This window comes from Triticum aestivum, chromosome 1B (genome assembly GCF_018294505.1).
Source record: "Triticum aestivum cultivar Chinese Spring chromosome 1B, IWGSC CS RefSeq v2.1, whole genome shotgun sequence".
Taxonomy (NCBI): domain Eukaryota; kingdom Viridiplantae; phylum Streptophyta; class Magnoliopsida; order Poales; family Poaceae; genus Triticum; species Triticum aestivum.
Genome location: NC_057795.1, coordinates 50,528,776 through 50,546,271, shown reverse-complemented (window position 1 = coordinate 50,546,271; position 17,496 = coordinate 50,528,776). Strand labels below are relative to the sequence as shown.

Here is a 17,496-nt window from a genome sequence, read left to right as displayed (position 1 = left end):
TTTTGATATCCGTCCCCGTCGGCCCTCGTCCTTGTTATGATTCGGATGTGGTATATTCTCTTTTAAAACTAGTTGTTGCATTTCGTGTTTATGACAAATTATGCCCATCAAGTTGACATAGATATTTTTATCTAGGAGGTATGTGAACCGGAAATTCCAACCGACCCTATTGTCGAGAGGTTAAATTTAGTTGAAAGAGAAAACGAGTATTTGAAAGAAAAATTGAAAAGAATTGAGGGGGAGAAGATGGAATTGGAGTTGCATGTTGCCGATGTCGTCGATGATCACAAGATCAAGATGGAGAAAATGAGGTTGAAGATTAGAAAGATTAGAAAATATGCCATTGATAGTGTGGCTTGGTATCATTATGCTGTTGGATCAATTGTTACCTTAATTGCGATCTTCATCGCATTTGTTGTTGCATTTAAATTCTTTAGCTAGAGAGTTATTTGTATGTTGCATTTAATTAAGTGTTGTATATGAACTTTATGTATGAACTTGTATTAATTTGGTCTATTCGGTGTTGTGTAATGAAGATGAGCCGACAATGGATGTATGATGACAGATGCTCTCCCGAGTTCATTAATGGCGTGCATACTTTTCTGCTTGCCGCTGAGGCAAACAAGCGGGCGGATGGTTTTATGCCTTGTCCATGTGCTGGCTGTAAGAATGGTCACAGTTACTCTACGTCAAGAACCATTCACGTCCACCTATTTGAGTCCGGTTTCATGCCCCACTATAATGTTTGGACCAAGCACGGAGAAATAGGGGTTATGATGGAAGACAATGAAGAAGAAGAGGACGACGACGGCTATCCTGGCCATGGGTTCCCTGAATACGATGATACAACAATGGGGGAAGAAGCTGAGCCGGCAATGCAGAAAGAAGCTGAAGAAGAGGCATCAGATGAGCCCGCTGATGATCTAGGTCGGGCCATTGCCGATGCAAAGAGAAACTGCGCAAGTGATCTGGAGAGGACGAAGTTGCAGCGCATGTTAGAGGATCACAAGAAATTGTTGTACCCGAATTGCGAAGCTGACAAAAAAAAGTTGGGCACCACACTTGAATTGCTGCAATGGAAGGCAGAGAATGGTGTATCTGACAAGGGATTTGGAAAGTTGCTGGTAATGATAAAGAATATGCTTCCAAAGGACAACGAATTGCCCGAGAGTACGTATGAAGCAAAGAAGGCTGTCTGCCCTCTAGGGTTAGAGGTGCAAAAGATACATGCATGCCCTAATGACTGCATCCTCTACCGCGGTGAGTACGAGGATTTGAATGCTTGCCCGGTATGCGGTGCATTGCGTTATAAGATCAGTCGCGATGACCCTGGTGATGTCGAGGGTGAGCGCCCCAGGAAGAAGATTCCTGCCAAGGTGATGTGGTATGCTCCTATAATACCACGGTTGAAACGTTTGTTCCAAAACAAAGAGCATGCGAAGGCGATGCGGTGGCACGCAGAAGACCGTAAGAAAGACGGAAAGTTGAGAGTACCCGCTGACGGTTCGCAGTGGAGAAAAATCGAGAGAAAGTACTGGGAGGAGTTTGCAGGTGACCCAAGGAACGTATGGTTTGGTCTAAGCGCAGATGGCATTAATCCTTTTGGGGAGCAGAGCAGCAACCATAGCACGTGGCCTGTGACTCTATGTTTGTATAACCTTCCTCCTTGGTTGTGCATGAAGCGGAAGTTCATTATGATGCCAGTGCTCATCCAAGGCCCTAAGCAACCCGGCAACGACATTGATGTGTACCTAAGGCCATTAGTTGAAGAACTCTTACAACTGTGGAATGGAACAGGTGTACGTGCGTGGGATGAGCACATGGGGGAAGAATTTGACCTAAAGGCGTTGCTGTTCGTGACCATCAATGATTGGCCTGCTCTCAGTAACCTTTCAGGACAGACAAACAAGGGATACCGCGGATGCACGCACTGTTTGGATGATACCGACAGTATATATTTGAATAGTTGTAAGAAGAATGTGTACCTGGGACATCGTCGATTTCTTCCGAGCAGGCATCCCGTAAGAAAGAAAGGCAAGCATTTCAAAGGTGAGGCGGATCACCGGACGAAGCCTCGCCACCGTACTGGTGCTGATGTACATGATATGGTCAAGGATTTGAAGGTAATCTTTGGAAAGGGTCCTGGCGGACAACCTGTTCCGAAGGACGCTGACGGACGCGCACCCATGTGGAAGAAGAAATCTATATTTTGGGACCTGCCATATTGGAAAGACCTAGAGGTCCGCTCCGCAATCGACGTGATGCACGTGACGAAGAATCTTTGCGTGACCCTGCTTGGCTTTTTGGGCGTGTATGGGAAGACAAAAGATACACCAGAGGCACGGGAGGACCAGCAACGTATGCACGGAAAAGACGACATACATCAGGGTCAGGCCAGCTACGCTCTTACCAAAGAAGAGAAGGAAATCTTCTTCGAATGCCTGCTCAGCATGAAGGTACCGTCTGGCTTCTCGTCGAATATAAAGGGAATAATAAATATGGCAGAGAAAAAGTTCCAGAACCTAAAGTCTCATGACTGCCACGTGATTATGACGCAACTCCTTCCGGTTGCATTGAGGGGGCTTCTACCGGAAAACGTTCGATTGGCCATTGTGAAGCTATGTGCATTCCTCAATGCAATCTCTCAGAAGGTAATCGATCCAGAAATCATACCAAGGTTACAGAATGATTTGGTGCAATGTCTTGTCAGTTTCGAGTTGGTGTTCCCACCATCCTTCTTCAACATCATGACGCACGTCCTAGTTCACCTTTGCGAAGAGATTAACGTTTTGGGTCCTGTATTTCTACACAATATGTTCCCCTTTGAAAGGTTCATGGGAGTCTTGAAGAAATATGTTCATAACCGTGCTAGGCCAGAAGGAAGCATCTCGAAGGGCCATGAAAATGAGGAGGTCATTGAGTTTTGTATTGACTTTATTCCTGACCTTAAGCCGATTGGTGTTCCTGAATCGCGGCATAAGGGCAGACTGGAAGGAAAAGGCACGCTAGGAGGGCATCAAATAATATGTATGGACGGGCATTCTCTCACTGAAGCACACTACACAGTTCTACAGAATTCCGCCTTGGTGGCTCCGTATATGGAGGAACACAAGAATTTTCTACAGTCCAAACACCCGGAGAAGTCTGACGACTGGATTACACGCGAACAAACGAGGACTTTCGCCGGTTGGTTGCAGAAACGTGCCCTGAATGATGGCGATATTCAAAATGACATGTACTCGCTGTCCCAGTTACCATCTTCGAATATAATGACTTTCAAAGGGTACCAGATAAATGGGAATACATTTTACACGATCGCCCAAGATAAGAAGAGCACCAACCAAAACAGTGGTGTCCGCTTTGATGCAACAACCAACACGGGAAAGGAAACATATTATGGTTACATAGAGGACATATGGGAACTTAACTATGGATCAGGTGATTTGAAGGTCCCTTTGTTTCGGTGCAAATGGGTCAATATGACACGAGGCGGGGTAACGGAAGACCCGCAGTACGGAATGACAACAGTGGATCTCAACAATCTTGCGTATGCAGACGAACCATTCGTCCTAGCCAATGATGTGGCGCAGGTTTTTTATGTGAAAGACATGTCTACCAGGCCGAGAAAAAGAAAAGATAAGGAAGCGAATGGATCATACGACGAGCCAAAGCGCCACATAGTTCTTTCAGGAAAAAGAAACATCGTGGGAGTGGATGACAAGACAGACATGTCAGAAGATTATGAAAAGTTTGATGAAATTGCTCCATTCACAGTGAATATTGACCCGAGCATCCAGTTAAATGATGAAGATTTTCCCTGGCTACGGCGCAAAGGGACACACGAGAAGAAAAAGTTTCACACCCAAATATCTGGGATGTGATCGGCTTCACTATCATCACTTTCTTCTGTGTTTCACACCCAGGAGGGAATGTCTGTAATAGTTAGGGTAGTTAATTATGTGTTTTGGCATTTGAAACGCGAAGAAATTTTATGTGCAAACAAATTCTTTTTCATGCATTTACTGATTTTTTTCCAGCTAAATGACCCTGAAATTGAAAAGCATTTGAAATGAACTCAGAAAAGGTTGAAAGTTGGCATGGTATCATAATTTCATACAAATAGCATGTGCAAAAAAGTAGAGAGGGTTACGGCAAAAACTGGATACACTTCGTGTACAAAATGGACAATCTTTTTCGAAGTATGAGGGTTTCCGACGAAAACTGAAATGTTACAAAGGCATTTCATTTTTTAAATAACCTAAGCATTACCAAATTGAATATAATGATAAAACACACTAATATTAAACATAAGAAAAAAGAATCACTAAAAAATCTTTTTCCAAAGTTAAGTTATTCACAAACTAGTGATTCACACAAATTTCAAATAATTCAAAATTTAAACTATTCAAATTTGAAAACTACCGGCACTAACAGATCAAAGTTTGTAAATTTTTGTACCTAAAGCAAAAATATTCACAAAGAAACTCTAAATACAGCAAAAACAACTCAAAAATAAATGAAACAAATAAAAAAGCAAAAAAATTAAGAAAATAAAAAAGCCCGCCTACTGGGCCAAAGCGGCCTGCATATGACTAGAAACTCAACCTTTTGTTGGGCCAGGATGCAGGCCCGCAAAGGCCCAGTAGGCCCACATGGCAGCAATGAATTGGTAGGCCCAGTAGGCCTGCTTAGGAGAGGAGCTCGAGAGAGCTACCGCACTGGAGCTTATAAACCAGTGCGGTAGCCCTTCGACTAGCGAGGTGGGACTAAACTTGCTGCACCGCACTGCGCCAGCGCACCCTCTTTAGTACCGGGTCGTGGCACCAACCGGTACTAAAGGGGGGGCCTTTAGTACCGGTTGGAGCCACCACCCGATACTAAAGGGGGTGCGCTTCCCGCCGCTTGGCCTGGCCAAAACAGACCTTTAGTACCGGTTGGTGGCTCCAACCGGCACTAAAGGTCCATCCTATTATACAACACTTGAAAAAAATTCAGTTTCCCTCTCTTCTTCCCTTTGTTTCCTCCCTCCGTCGCGCCGCCTTGCCCCGATCGTCGCCGCCCCCGCCCCTCGTCGCCGACTCCGGCCGTCCCCGCCCCTCGTCGCCGCCCCGGCCGTCCCCGTCCCCGTCGCCGCGCCCCGCCCCGCCCCATCGTCGCCACCCCGTCCTGTCGCCCCGGCCGCCCCGCCCCGTCGTCGCCGCCCCGTCCCGTCGCCCCGTCGTCGCCGCCCCGTCCCGTCACCCCGTCGTCGCCGCCCCGTCCCGTCGCCCCATCGTCGCCGCCCCGTCCCGTCACCCCTTCGTCGCCGCCCCGTTGTCGCCTCGCCGGTGAGCTCGCCACAGCCGCCAATGTCTACACACACACACAGTACCACACACACACACACTACACACACACACACACTACACACATTAGTTTGTTTTTTATAAATTTTTCTGTTTTTTAGTTATGGAAATGTTAGAAATTATTCTATTTTTTAGTTATATAAATATTAGAAATGTTAGTTTTATAGAAATTTTATAAATGTTTTCTGTTTTTTAGTTATAGAAATATTTATAGAAATGTTAGCAATTTTTCTGTTTTTTAGTTATATAAATATTAGAATTGTTATGGAAATTTAGTTATATAATCATAAAATTTTAGAATTAGTTTTAGTTAGATGAATTAGAGTAATGTCAAATTGTTAGAATTTTCATATATATAGAATTTTAGTTATCACAATCCAATCATTTAAAAAATGTTACTTTTTGCGGGCATATAGTATTTGTTCTCGACGATATGCCCGGCCCGCATCCTCGCCGTCGACCCGTTCGCGACGACGTCATGCTTCAGGGGACCCATGTCCGGGACTGGGCTCCGCCGGGCTGGCACTGGGAGGTGCTACCTGGAGGGGCGCGCCGCTTGGTGAGGAACCCGACCTCGGGTCCCGTCGTCGACCCTGATCTTCTTTGGTGGCGTTCGCGTGGGCCACATTCGGTGCAGAGGCAGCCGGCCCCGCCGGAGGTGGTGCGTCGCCGTGTCAGGGAGGAAGATGAGCACGTCCATCGCTACATGGCTGCTATGGACGACGTCAGGTTCTCCACTACTTGGCGGGTTCTTTGGGCAGATGACCGGAGATATGATCCTGTGATGGTTCCTTCTCTTTGGGTGTGCACCGCCCGCGCCCCAGGAACCGCGAGTGGCGCCCTAGATTCTTCTGTAGTACTCGATCTTTATTAGGTACCTAGCCAGTGATGTATTCGATATATAGTATTCGAGACGATGTATTCGAGATTATATATATTAAGACGATGATGTATTCGAGATTATATATTCGAGAGGATGTATTCGAGATTCAGATTTTCCTTATTGATTAATTGCATCCATGCATTGTAATTTGAATACTAAATTGTTTTATATTTCTTCTGTATTATTAGTAAAGTAAAAGCTATGGCGGACAATACCGGCAGAGAGAGAGAAGAGGAATTGTTCGACATCATACGCAGCCCTCACAGGCTAGATGATCTGAATGAAGCAGATGACGGCTCCCAATATCTTAACAATACCGGAGAGGGTGATGAAAAGATATTCGATCTCGACGACCGGGCTGATGAAGTCATGAACTATGATTATGATTATGACACAGACAATGTTTGTGATGACACAGACAATGCTGATCTTCAAATAACAAACACTACCGGCGAGGTATATTTATATAAGCATGCATCATGGTGATCATCACATGTTTTTTTATTGAAGATATATTAACGAATCGATCTTTCTTCTTTCAGCCCTCCGGATCGAGCAAATCTGCTTCTACAGACAGCAAGACAAAGCGAGGCCCGGGCAGATTGTTGAAGGATGGTGTAAAGTACCACATCGAATCCATCAAACCTAGTGGCGAACCCCTCACGCCTAAGAACATTGCGAACAAGTGGACTCGTCAGTGCGGAGTTCTTGTGAAGGACAAACTCCCGATCTCCATTCAAGAATGGAAAGAGCCAAAGACTAAACGTCCAGGTGTTACTTGGGTCGATGGCAGAGCCAAAGAAGACCTGGTGAAATCTCTGATGGAACATTTCACCCTACCAGATCATTTCACTAAAGCAGATGTGGACAAAGTCAAGGCCGCTGCTCTTAAGAAGATGGCAATTGCATTCAACACCCACAAGAAAACTGTATGGGCCAACTACCTCGCTAATGAAAGGAAGACTCCAGATTTCAAGGGAACACTAGAGAAGCAAAGAGAACATTGGGACCATTTCGTGACCTTCAAGGATTCAGAAATATCTAAGGAACGGTCGATGAAAAACAAGGCAAATGCCACAAGAAAGACGCAGTTCCATAGGCTGGGTCCAGGTGGCTACGCGGTGGCATTGCCTAAGTGGGATAAGTATGAGCAAGAGATGGAGGATGCAGGGGTCACTCCGGTTACCCGGCACTGGCCCCCCAGGTGCAGAACTTGGTTCTATGCGCATGGGGGGGGGGGCGTTGGACCCGAAGACAGGCCTGGTTTCGAAGAAGGCAAGGCTAAAAGGAGCCGAACAAAAGATAATTGATGCAATAGAAGAAGCTCGAGCGGGGGTGTTCACGCCCAATAGAGAGAACGACGAGCTTACGCGCTCCCTGGGAAATCCTGAACACCCGGGAAGAACACGAGGCATGGGTGTTATTCCTTGGTATGAGGGCTTTTCGGACTGGAATGACGACTACAGGTCCCATGCAAGAAAGAAGATGGAGGAGGAGAAGAAGAGGAAGCTAGAGGAGGAGCAGAGGAAGCAGGACGCAGAACGCCTTTAAGGCCTAGAAGCAAGGCACGCGGACCTGGCACTCAAATTCTAGCAGCAGCAGCAGCAGATCGACTCACTTAGCCAGGAAAGGGGGTCTCAGCAGCGGCAGCAGCAAGCGGATGATCGTCCAGCATTGGATAGCACCGTCCCATCCATGTCGAGAAGCAGCGTTGGTTCTGCCCCGGGCGACACACTGCTGGATAAATACCCTGTGGATGACATCATAGAGAACACTAACTACGAGCTACACTCCAAAATGAAGAACATATCCATGAAGGTGGCGGACGGCGTTGCTTTTCCAGTTACCCCCGAAGAAACCTACCATTGCATCCCGATTCAAGAGGGCTATGCTCGTGTCATGGTTGATGAAGTGGTGGACCCATATTCGAGGCTAACGCTTGACATTTCTGGAGGTGAAGACGAGCGCACACTCGGAGAGGCCATACATCGTATCATCCTATGGAGAAAGGATTGCATAATCTTTCGAAGTCCACCGACACCGCGTCGTCTGCTGACTCCTCGAAGTCCGCCACCGAGTCAGCAGACTCCCGCTCCTCCAAGTCCACGAACCCGTGAGACGACTCCTCCTCGAAGTCCGCCACCTCCTCCAAGTCCCCGAACGCGTGAGCTGACTCCTCCGGTTTCAAGCCCGGCACAGCGTCATGCCACTTCTCCGGTTGCAAGTCCGGCACCGTGTCAGGCCACACCTCCTGCTTCAAGTCCGGCACATCGTCAGGCCACTTCTCCTGGTCCAACTCCACGTCAGCCGTCTCTGCCGTCTCAGCAATCGCAGAAGAGACATCCCGCAGCTTTGGTGCGTAGCGGTACGAGTCGAGGTAGTTCAGGAAGTACAGGTGAAGGCAAGCGATATAAATATGGTCCAAGCCTTGCTCCTCTTCCTCAGAGGCCTTACGACATGACTAAGGAGCAAAACACAGACATAGTGCAAGCCCAAGTGGACGCCCATTTTGGACCGAAACCGGCACCGCCGCCAAAGGAGAAAGTGCCTGAGAAAGTAATTGACCACTTCATTCGTATGGCTAGAGAACCAGCTCCCAAGCCTGTTGACTCGGACTATGAGCGCCAAATCAGGAAGGCACATCGAGCACGACTACAGAAGGAAGCGAGCTCAAGCTCGAGCCAACAAGCAGCTGGCAAAAAATGCGGGAAAACCGTTCCCCAGTTGAGAGAACAGGCGGCGCAAGCGATCCCCCCGCTTGTTGTGCCAACAACACATGAGAGGAGTAGTACGCGCGCCAAATATTATTGTGGGCAAACCGTTAGCATTCCCCAGCATGGCGATATGGTAATAACAGAGGATCATATAATGCAGGCTCAAATGCTCAATATCTCTGTTGGACAACTCCTCGAAATCGAGCCCATGTCTGCGCTTAAAGAATCGGAAATAGCATGGCAATATGTCCGGGGCAAACCTTTGGTCCATCCAGACAACGTCAAGGACCTCCCAACGAGAATGTATCAATTGCATCAATGGTACATGAACATTACCAAGATTTCCAATCGAGAGTCCCTCATGGTGAATGTCAAGGATGAGCATTATTACCATGAGAAAGCTCTGGCCATTGAGTATCCAGAACTATTTCAGTTATTTAATCAAGACACACTCGACAAGTCTATCGTCAGTTGCTATTGTCTGTAAGTGATTTATTTCTGTAATTTAAGTCTCAAGCTAGTTATGTAGTGGTAATTTTGATCAATCATTACATGTAATTATCCTCACTATATTCTTTTTCTATGGTATTATATGCAGGATGAAGATGTATGAAATGAGAAAAGCTGGACGCTATGGCGTTGGGTTCATTGACCCAAATACCATTAATCAGGATATATGGCAGATTGAATGTTGCCGAGATGATGTAGAAGAAAGCATGCTAGAGTTCTTGAAGCGCCTCAATACCAATGAAGATATGCTACTTCCTTACAACTTCCCGTGAGTCACACTGTCTTGTACTACAAATTCTGTTTTTGCTTACTAGCTAGCTAGATGTTAATAATTAAGTGTATACGGTTTACGGTAGTTGATTAATTTTATGCACATGCCCGCTTAATTAAGACATGCAAACGTGTGCATATGCAGTTGGCACTGGGTCTTGTTAGACATTAAAGTTGAGGAAGGAAAAGTTGAATTACTGGACTCACTAACTAAAGAAGATACAGACTACACCATCGTGAAGGGGATAGTCAACAGGTAATTTCAATCATTATTAACTATTAATTAGTTCCTGATATGAACTATTTAATAACCCCTTTATTACTTTTCTTTGCCGGCGGGCAGGGCATGGGCAAAGTTCATCAAGGTGACTCCAGGCACGTGGCCAAAAAAGTTGTTTTGGCATCGACCCAAGGTAAGTAATTAAGTAGTACTAGCTAGCTACCATCTCTTTAATTCTTGTTTCAATATCATTATTATGCTGATATTTCAATTCCATTCTCGTAAAGGCCCTGAGGCAGGCGAAAGGGAATAATCTGTGTGCATACTACGTTTGCGAGAACATTCGCATGATGACGTGCGAAAGGAGCAGATCTGATAGACAGGACTGGGTACGTTTTTGTCAGAACACTATTCACACCATTATCGATATCTAGTCACACAACTAACACACATGCATATTGATCTCCTTCTTAACAGTTTAGATCGGTGCAGGATAAGCTCCTACCATCGGACCACATACAAGCACTTCAAGAGGAAATAGCCGGATTTTTGCTCGACCAGGTCATAGATCCGAAAGGAGAATACTATTACCCGCTACCACCCCCATGAACCACTTGTCATCGTGCTCCGAAGGCACCAAGGAAACATGTAGTAGAAATTGTATATGTATATACATGTGTATATGTGTGAATTGTTAATGGTGTTGGCTGTGAGACATTTGATGATATTATATATATATATATATATATATATATATATATATATATATATATATATGCGGTTCTACGTACGAGAAAATCTATTTAATATATATGCATAACGTGTACAATTTGTAGTATCGTGAAATACCAGCAAACAAAAAAGAATTAAATGGAAAATAAAGCCAAATTGAAAACCGGCACTAAAGGCCGTCACGAACCGGCACTAAAGCCCGGTTCTGCACTAGTGAGCAAAGATCTATCTCAAATATGAGCAATCACTATGCTACCCTAGCTAGGAGGTGGGAGAGGTCTATTTATAGTCGTAGTATAAATGGGGGCCGAAGTGAAGGGGTACAAGGGCATCAGCCCGAGGCTGCGGCCACACAGGCAATGGACGTCCGTTGGGGACCGGCCGTCCGGTGGCTCATGAACGGCCGGACGTCCGGTAGTCATCAGTCTTCCGCTTATTATGTTCTGTGATGGTGGTGCCGAATGTCCGGTGTCTTCGTACTTCCACTAATTTCTGTTAGGGTGTGCAGTTGCCGGTCCTCCGGTGCAGGCCGGTCATCCGCTCGCTGGGATGTGTCGCCGGACGTCCGGTCCGGGCCGGTCGTCCGCTCGCTGTAGCATGCGTCGGCTGGGACTTGGGCAGGCAGGGCTTCAGGCGCCGGACATCCGGTCCCGACCGGTCGTCCGGTGGCTGTGACATCTTCGGCGTCTCTTCTTCTTGGCCTTCGCGCTCGGTGTCCTCACCATATTGTCCATTGAGTGTAGCTGTTCCGTGGCCTTCTTCTAAGTACCTTATCACACACAATGTCTCCGCTTGAGGTAGTAGCCATGGCTCATGTGAAGAAAGGGGTAGTTCGGAGAGGAGCGAGTTCAACTTATGTTCGATAGCCTTCGCCCGAGCTCATGTCATAGGTCCAAGTGGTGTCGAAGGGGATGTAGGTATGTCCATGGGGATGATCATGGGATGCTCTGCATCACCCCCTTCATGCCGGCACGAAGGGAATCCTAAGTTATGAATGCATGCCCCCCCACCCAGCCGAGGCTCACCTCGCAAAGTGCGAAGAAGCTAGTAGCCATCCCTCCCTCGTGTCGGCACAAAGGGAATGCTAAGATATGAATGGATGCCCCCCCCCAACCGTGGTTCACCTAGCAAATTGCAAAGTAGCTAGCAGCCCCCCCCCCCTCGTGTCGGCACGAAAGGAATCCTAAGCTATGAATGCGCCCCCAACCGAGGTTCACCTAGCAAAGTGCAGAGTAGCAGCCCCCTCCCCCACCCCCCCACACACACTTCTAGTCGGCGGGCCCGAGAGGCATCTCACCAAGATTGATCATAAAACGCACCAAGAATAATCCACCTTGGTCGTACAACCTCTTTCTTGTTGCTGGTCAAAGTGATGGTCGTCCATGCGACCCCAGATAGGCTAGCTCGCCAATAATCATGCAAGTAGCTAGTCCCCGAAAACAACCACTGCATTGGTGTGGACCAAACATATGTATGGATCAGGTGTGTTTTTTAGTACATAATGGAACAACTTTGATGTGGCACCGTGATTTCGAACTAGAAATCCCCACACTGAGTGAGGGTTAGGTTTATGATGCATATGTATGTTAGACCACACTTCAAGCCGACGACGAGATTCATACATGCATGCGTGCATAGTATATGCGCTCAAACTTTAATTAGGTCGGAATCTCACTATGACCTATAGTACGATAACACGAACCAAATGGAGAATCTGCCATGGTAACCTATCTTGTTGTCAGTCAAGGTGATCATGGATGTCCACACGGGCCCATGAATATATAGGCTTGTCACCAATAACCACGCGAGGGAGTGTACGTTTCGAAGACAACCACTACATGCATATGTATGGAGGTGATGCATGCATGCATGTTTGAATACCATTTCACAACGTTGATGTGGCACGTGCGTTGAAAATCATACACTCTCCCCACACAGAGCAAGATCAGTTCATGATGTGTCGTTGTATTAGCCACTTCGACTCGATGGGAGGGCTTCATGCGTACACATGCATGCGTGTGTGCTCATATATATATACCGTATTACAAGCAAAAAAATAACCCCCTCCTAAGTCAAATTAACCACTCTCGTTGTCAGGAAAAAAGTAGTGATGGACCAAGCGGGCCCACAAATGGAAAGCATCAATATCGCTGATGACCGCTTAAGTGGGTGCGCGAGGAAAACCACCATTGTTTTGCAAGTGGGCCAAACATATGTTGAATACCTAAAATGCACAACTTTGATGTGTCACACATGCCTCAAAAACCGTAAACCATGCACCCACACAGAGCGAGGTTCATGAAGTGTAATACATATGATGGTCCCCTTCCTCCTCTTCGACGCATAGTATATGCTCCTACCGTAATACAACCCAAAACGACTCCTCATCGATGGTGAAATTAATTAACCTCTCCCGATGTAGGTCAAAGTGATGCACATGCATCGACGATGGCCTCGTGGGCCCACAGATGGAAGTGTCACACGTGAGTGACCTAGCTAGGATAACCATCGCCTGCCTGCATGTGGCGCAAAGAGGTGTTGTGTGATTGTTGAATAGGCATTTTCATAATTTTTATGTGGCACGTGCCTCGAAAACCGAAAAGTCCCGACACTGAGTGAGGTGTACTTGTTCATGGGCACGTACGTATATATATGCTATACCCCTCCCACCTCTTCGATGCATACTATATACCACCATAACACAAACAAAAAAGATTCTACCTTGCTGGTCAAATTAACCTCACTACCGGCTGTTCGTCAAAGTGATGGACGACGACCTTGTGGACCCACAGAAAGTGTCATACACAGTATCGAGTGTCGTGTAGGACAATCATCAAGTGCATGCGGCCAAAACATGTATGTATGAAAGGGTTGTGTAATGTTTTAAATTACGAATTCACGACTCTTATGTGGCACTGGCCTGCCTAACAAAACGGCCAACCCACACGGCAGCTCACAACTCATAGTGTACTACGAGCCACTCGCCACCCCCAGACGCACACACCCACACACACCGTGAATCCACCGCAACTATGATGAATGTTAAATTAATTATCCCGCGGTGAACATATATATGTTACCAAAGGATGGACGTTTTAATTTCAAAAAAAATCAGAGATCATTAAGGCGCTTTAGTACATTATTTGGTTGATTTTCTACGGGTATAATGTTCAAAAATCAAATTCGAGCTACATGAACACGTGGCAGTGCACCTAAATGGATTGCAAAAACACATGTGTCTCACTGGGTGCATGTTTACTCCCCGTGCTACAAATTTCAAACAATGAGAATCTTGATTTTTAAATTCTAGTACATTCAAAACTTATTTGAAGTCATGAAACTTATCGTGTTGTCATATGGACACCAATACAAAGTTGCATTGTACTTTTTTGGTCAATTTTGAGACCAGATTTGATGTAATCTATCTATACCTAGAAATTCCCACGTAAATTAGATTTTACCAGCCGTTAATCTGGTGCGACCGAATTATTATGGTGTAGATTGACTCATGAATTCCATCGTAAAAATTTTTTACCATCACTCAATTGGGTCAATCTACCATGGCTCTCACGTATCGTCCAACTAAAGAAACAATTTCAACCGCAAAAAAACCTCCAGACAAATCTCAATCTCTCAATCTCTCACGACTCCTTATCAAAAAGGTATCCATCTCTCTCTCTCACATCTCTCTTTGGCAATCTCTCAATCTCTCATGACTCCTCATCAAAAAACTAAAAAACAATCTGTATCCATATATAATCCATCTCTCTCTCTCTCACGGTCTAGATCAACCCATTTAATTCTTTGCATAAAATATTATTTTGTTGATATTATATTTGGAAAAATTACCCACATATGCCATCAAAAATCTACTATCTTCACGTGAATAAAAGAGTCCTTGGCAAACAAAACATAACAACTTTTTTACATGAAAAGAAAAACAATTTTACAGATCACTATAATGTACACGTTCCCTTCAACAAAAAAAATGTACACGTGACACAAAGGAGTCCTTGGCCAACAAATATAAAAACTTGCCTTAATTTCCAAGAAGAAAAACTCATCCCTAGAAGGCCCATCGTCACGCCCGCAGACTATGGTTTCCTTCCGTTCGCCGCCTCTCCCGACTGGATCATCATCGAGCGTCCCCTATAGCCGCTCTTGCGGATTTTCGCCTGGCCGTGTCTTTTCTTCGGGCCATCGACGGTGACTTCAATGTTCCATCAATGTTGGAATCGATCTACAAAACATGGGTATGATCCAATCCATCCTCTCCTGCAGCTAACTCTAACTTATATACATCTAATCCCCTACCATGAATCTGTACCACCATGATTTGAAGAAATCAACCCAGCGTTTTTGCATATGTGCCAATTCTCTTCCCGGCGGAGTCGATCAAGAAAGGTATTGATTGGCTGATGTGTACAAGAGTGTACTAACTTCTAGACGTCAACTTGCTTCTTCGTCGCCGCTGCCGTAAGCACTCACTAGCGTTGTCTTACATCAACCCTGCAATGTGTTTCTGTTCCTCTCCAACCATTGAAATCTAGAAACGTCATTAGCTTCCAAATTCTTGACATTCAGTATTAATTAAACACCTATTTTAGGCTGCTAATGATTTCAACCAATGATGGTTGATATAGAGAAGTAACCATACCATCCAATCTTTGAAACAGATTGGACGTTCATCACAGTCAACGAGGGCGGGGTGGAGGATGGCAGCCGGACACGTACACGGCCCGAACTTTTATTGGGAATATTGAAGGAGCTTCTCAATTGTTGGGCGGCCAGGGCTGACGCTACCTTTGGTTATGACGTGGGTTGTTACCGATGCTCTTGCTCCAATTAAACTCCCGCCCATCCAAACTCAGATTCAGGTTAGTTCTTCAGTTTGATGCCAAATATCCCAGTGTTTAGATGATAATTTCGTTATCTACTGTTCTGAGTCGATTTAGTTGGTGCGTACAATTTATTAGGACAGCCCCACGCCATCAAATGTACTTCAGACAACAAAGATGAGAACAGCAAACATAGCTTCCGCTCATGGATTATTATTGGCCAATACTTTTAACAGGAGCAACACTTACGTACTTGACTTCATGTTCGGCCCTTTCACATGGGCTTGCTAGCACTGGAGCTTGCAATGAAGGAGGAGTAGGTGTGGCATGTTGAGATAGCTTTATCCATTAAACTCAGTAGTTTTGTCCTAATTCCGTTTGTACTTTGAATTAAGTGCTGTTCATGTTTTCCATTGCAGGTGTAATTAGCAAGGTACTAGTTTCTTGCAGTTTTGTGAGGGTTCGTCATCCAGCCTGTTATCGTAAATAGCGGAGGGTCCATTGTTCCTGATAATGAGCGTCTCAAGTAGTATAGCTGCTGGTGTTGCTGGATCAACACATCAACGTAGAGGCCTTGGTCTCTTGGACAACATGTGGAGCATATATCATATTTGTTTTGAACTGAGAACATATATCATATTGTAAAGCAATTTTGTTAGATCAATTGTTATCGATCACTTCCAATTCGTTGCCTTAATTTTCAGGTCTCTTAGTCGTCTCCATACGAAAATCCCACGTCCTTCTGATATAAATTATTTAATTTGTTCACATTCTCTCTTTACAGTACATATGCATGGTTTGGCGAACAATAAGTCAACCGGTGATATATGGTTGGACGTTCACCTGAGTCACCAGCGTCGACCGATCAACGCCTGCAGCACCGTCACACGTACATGGTTGATACTCAAGGCCAATGTGTCGTAGGTATGTAAAGACACGTAATTCGCAGTTTTACATTAGGCAATTCTAAGCATATGGAGATGCCTTAGGATTCAACCAGCGTCGACCGATCAACGCCTGCAGCACCATCACACGTACATGGTTGATACTCAAGGCCAATGTGTCGTAGGTATGTAAAGACACGTAATTCGCAGTTTTACATTAGGCAATTCTAAGCATATGGAGATGCCTTAGCATTCATCAGGGCTGTACAGAGGTTCTTCAAGCCTTCCAAATATTTTAATATATATTGGCTCTCTTAATTCACAGATAAATCACACATTAGTTTCCAAGCTAGCCTTTTATCTTCCATGTATTTCTCCAACCCACGTTTTCAATCTAGCTTTTTCTCTTCCATGTGTCCAATGACTTCATATACCATACGTGCTGGTGCCGTCCAACTGCAGTCTGGACCCTCTCTGATACCTACGTGACGCTGTTACTCATAATGCTCTGCACTGCGGCTGTTGTCATGCCCTAGCATTGCCTCGACCCTCGGCCCAATGGTACTGAATCGATCCATCACTGACAGGATGTCTTGCTCGATCTTGATTAGTTGAAATAAAGTTCTACTAATTCCTTACTTTGTCACTTATGTTCCAGCAGATTACTTATTCTTGATCTGGACTTATTTTCTTAAAGGCTGAAGGAAGAAAATTTGTAGTTTTCCTGCATAATGGGATGTGTTGTTCATACACACATCGCATGAGTTGCATGCTTACAATACCTTTGGCAATTAACTGGGTGAAAATTTGAGTGCCTGTTAGTGCTTCATGCGAGCAGAATGTACAGACCTTAATCATTCCATTTTTCTTATTTCCCTTTTCCATCACGCTATGTTGCTACCAAAGGAGAAAAATCTATCTGATAATTGTGCAATAGCTGTTTTCTCAACATATATGCGTATGAGTGCCTTAGTCTTTCTGTTCTTTTGATTTTTTTATCATGCTCCGTTGCTATCCAAGGAGAGCTATCTATATGGTAATGATGCAGTATTTATTTTATTTTGTCAACACACATGGAGGTGATCTCCACGTGAAAGAAT

The 17,496-nt window shown here is 45.2% G+C and overlaps 1 long non-coding RNA gene across 1 annotated transcript; it reads left to right on the top strand.

Annotated features, from left to right (window-relative positions):
* The first annotated feature begins 14,732 nt into the window (after positions 1–14,732).
* Positions 14,733–16,161, top strand: LOC123086151 (uncharacterized). Its single transcript, XR_006440587.1, has 4 exons — positions 14,733–15,150; positions 15,351–15,551; positions 15,651–15,832; positions 15,932–16,161. It is a non-coding gene; the product is annotated as an uncharacterized lncRNA (long non-coding RNA).
* The last annotated feature ends 1,335 nt before the right edge of the window (positions 16,162–17,496 follow it).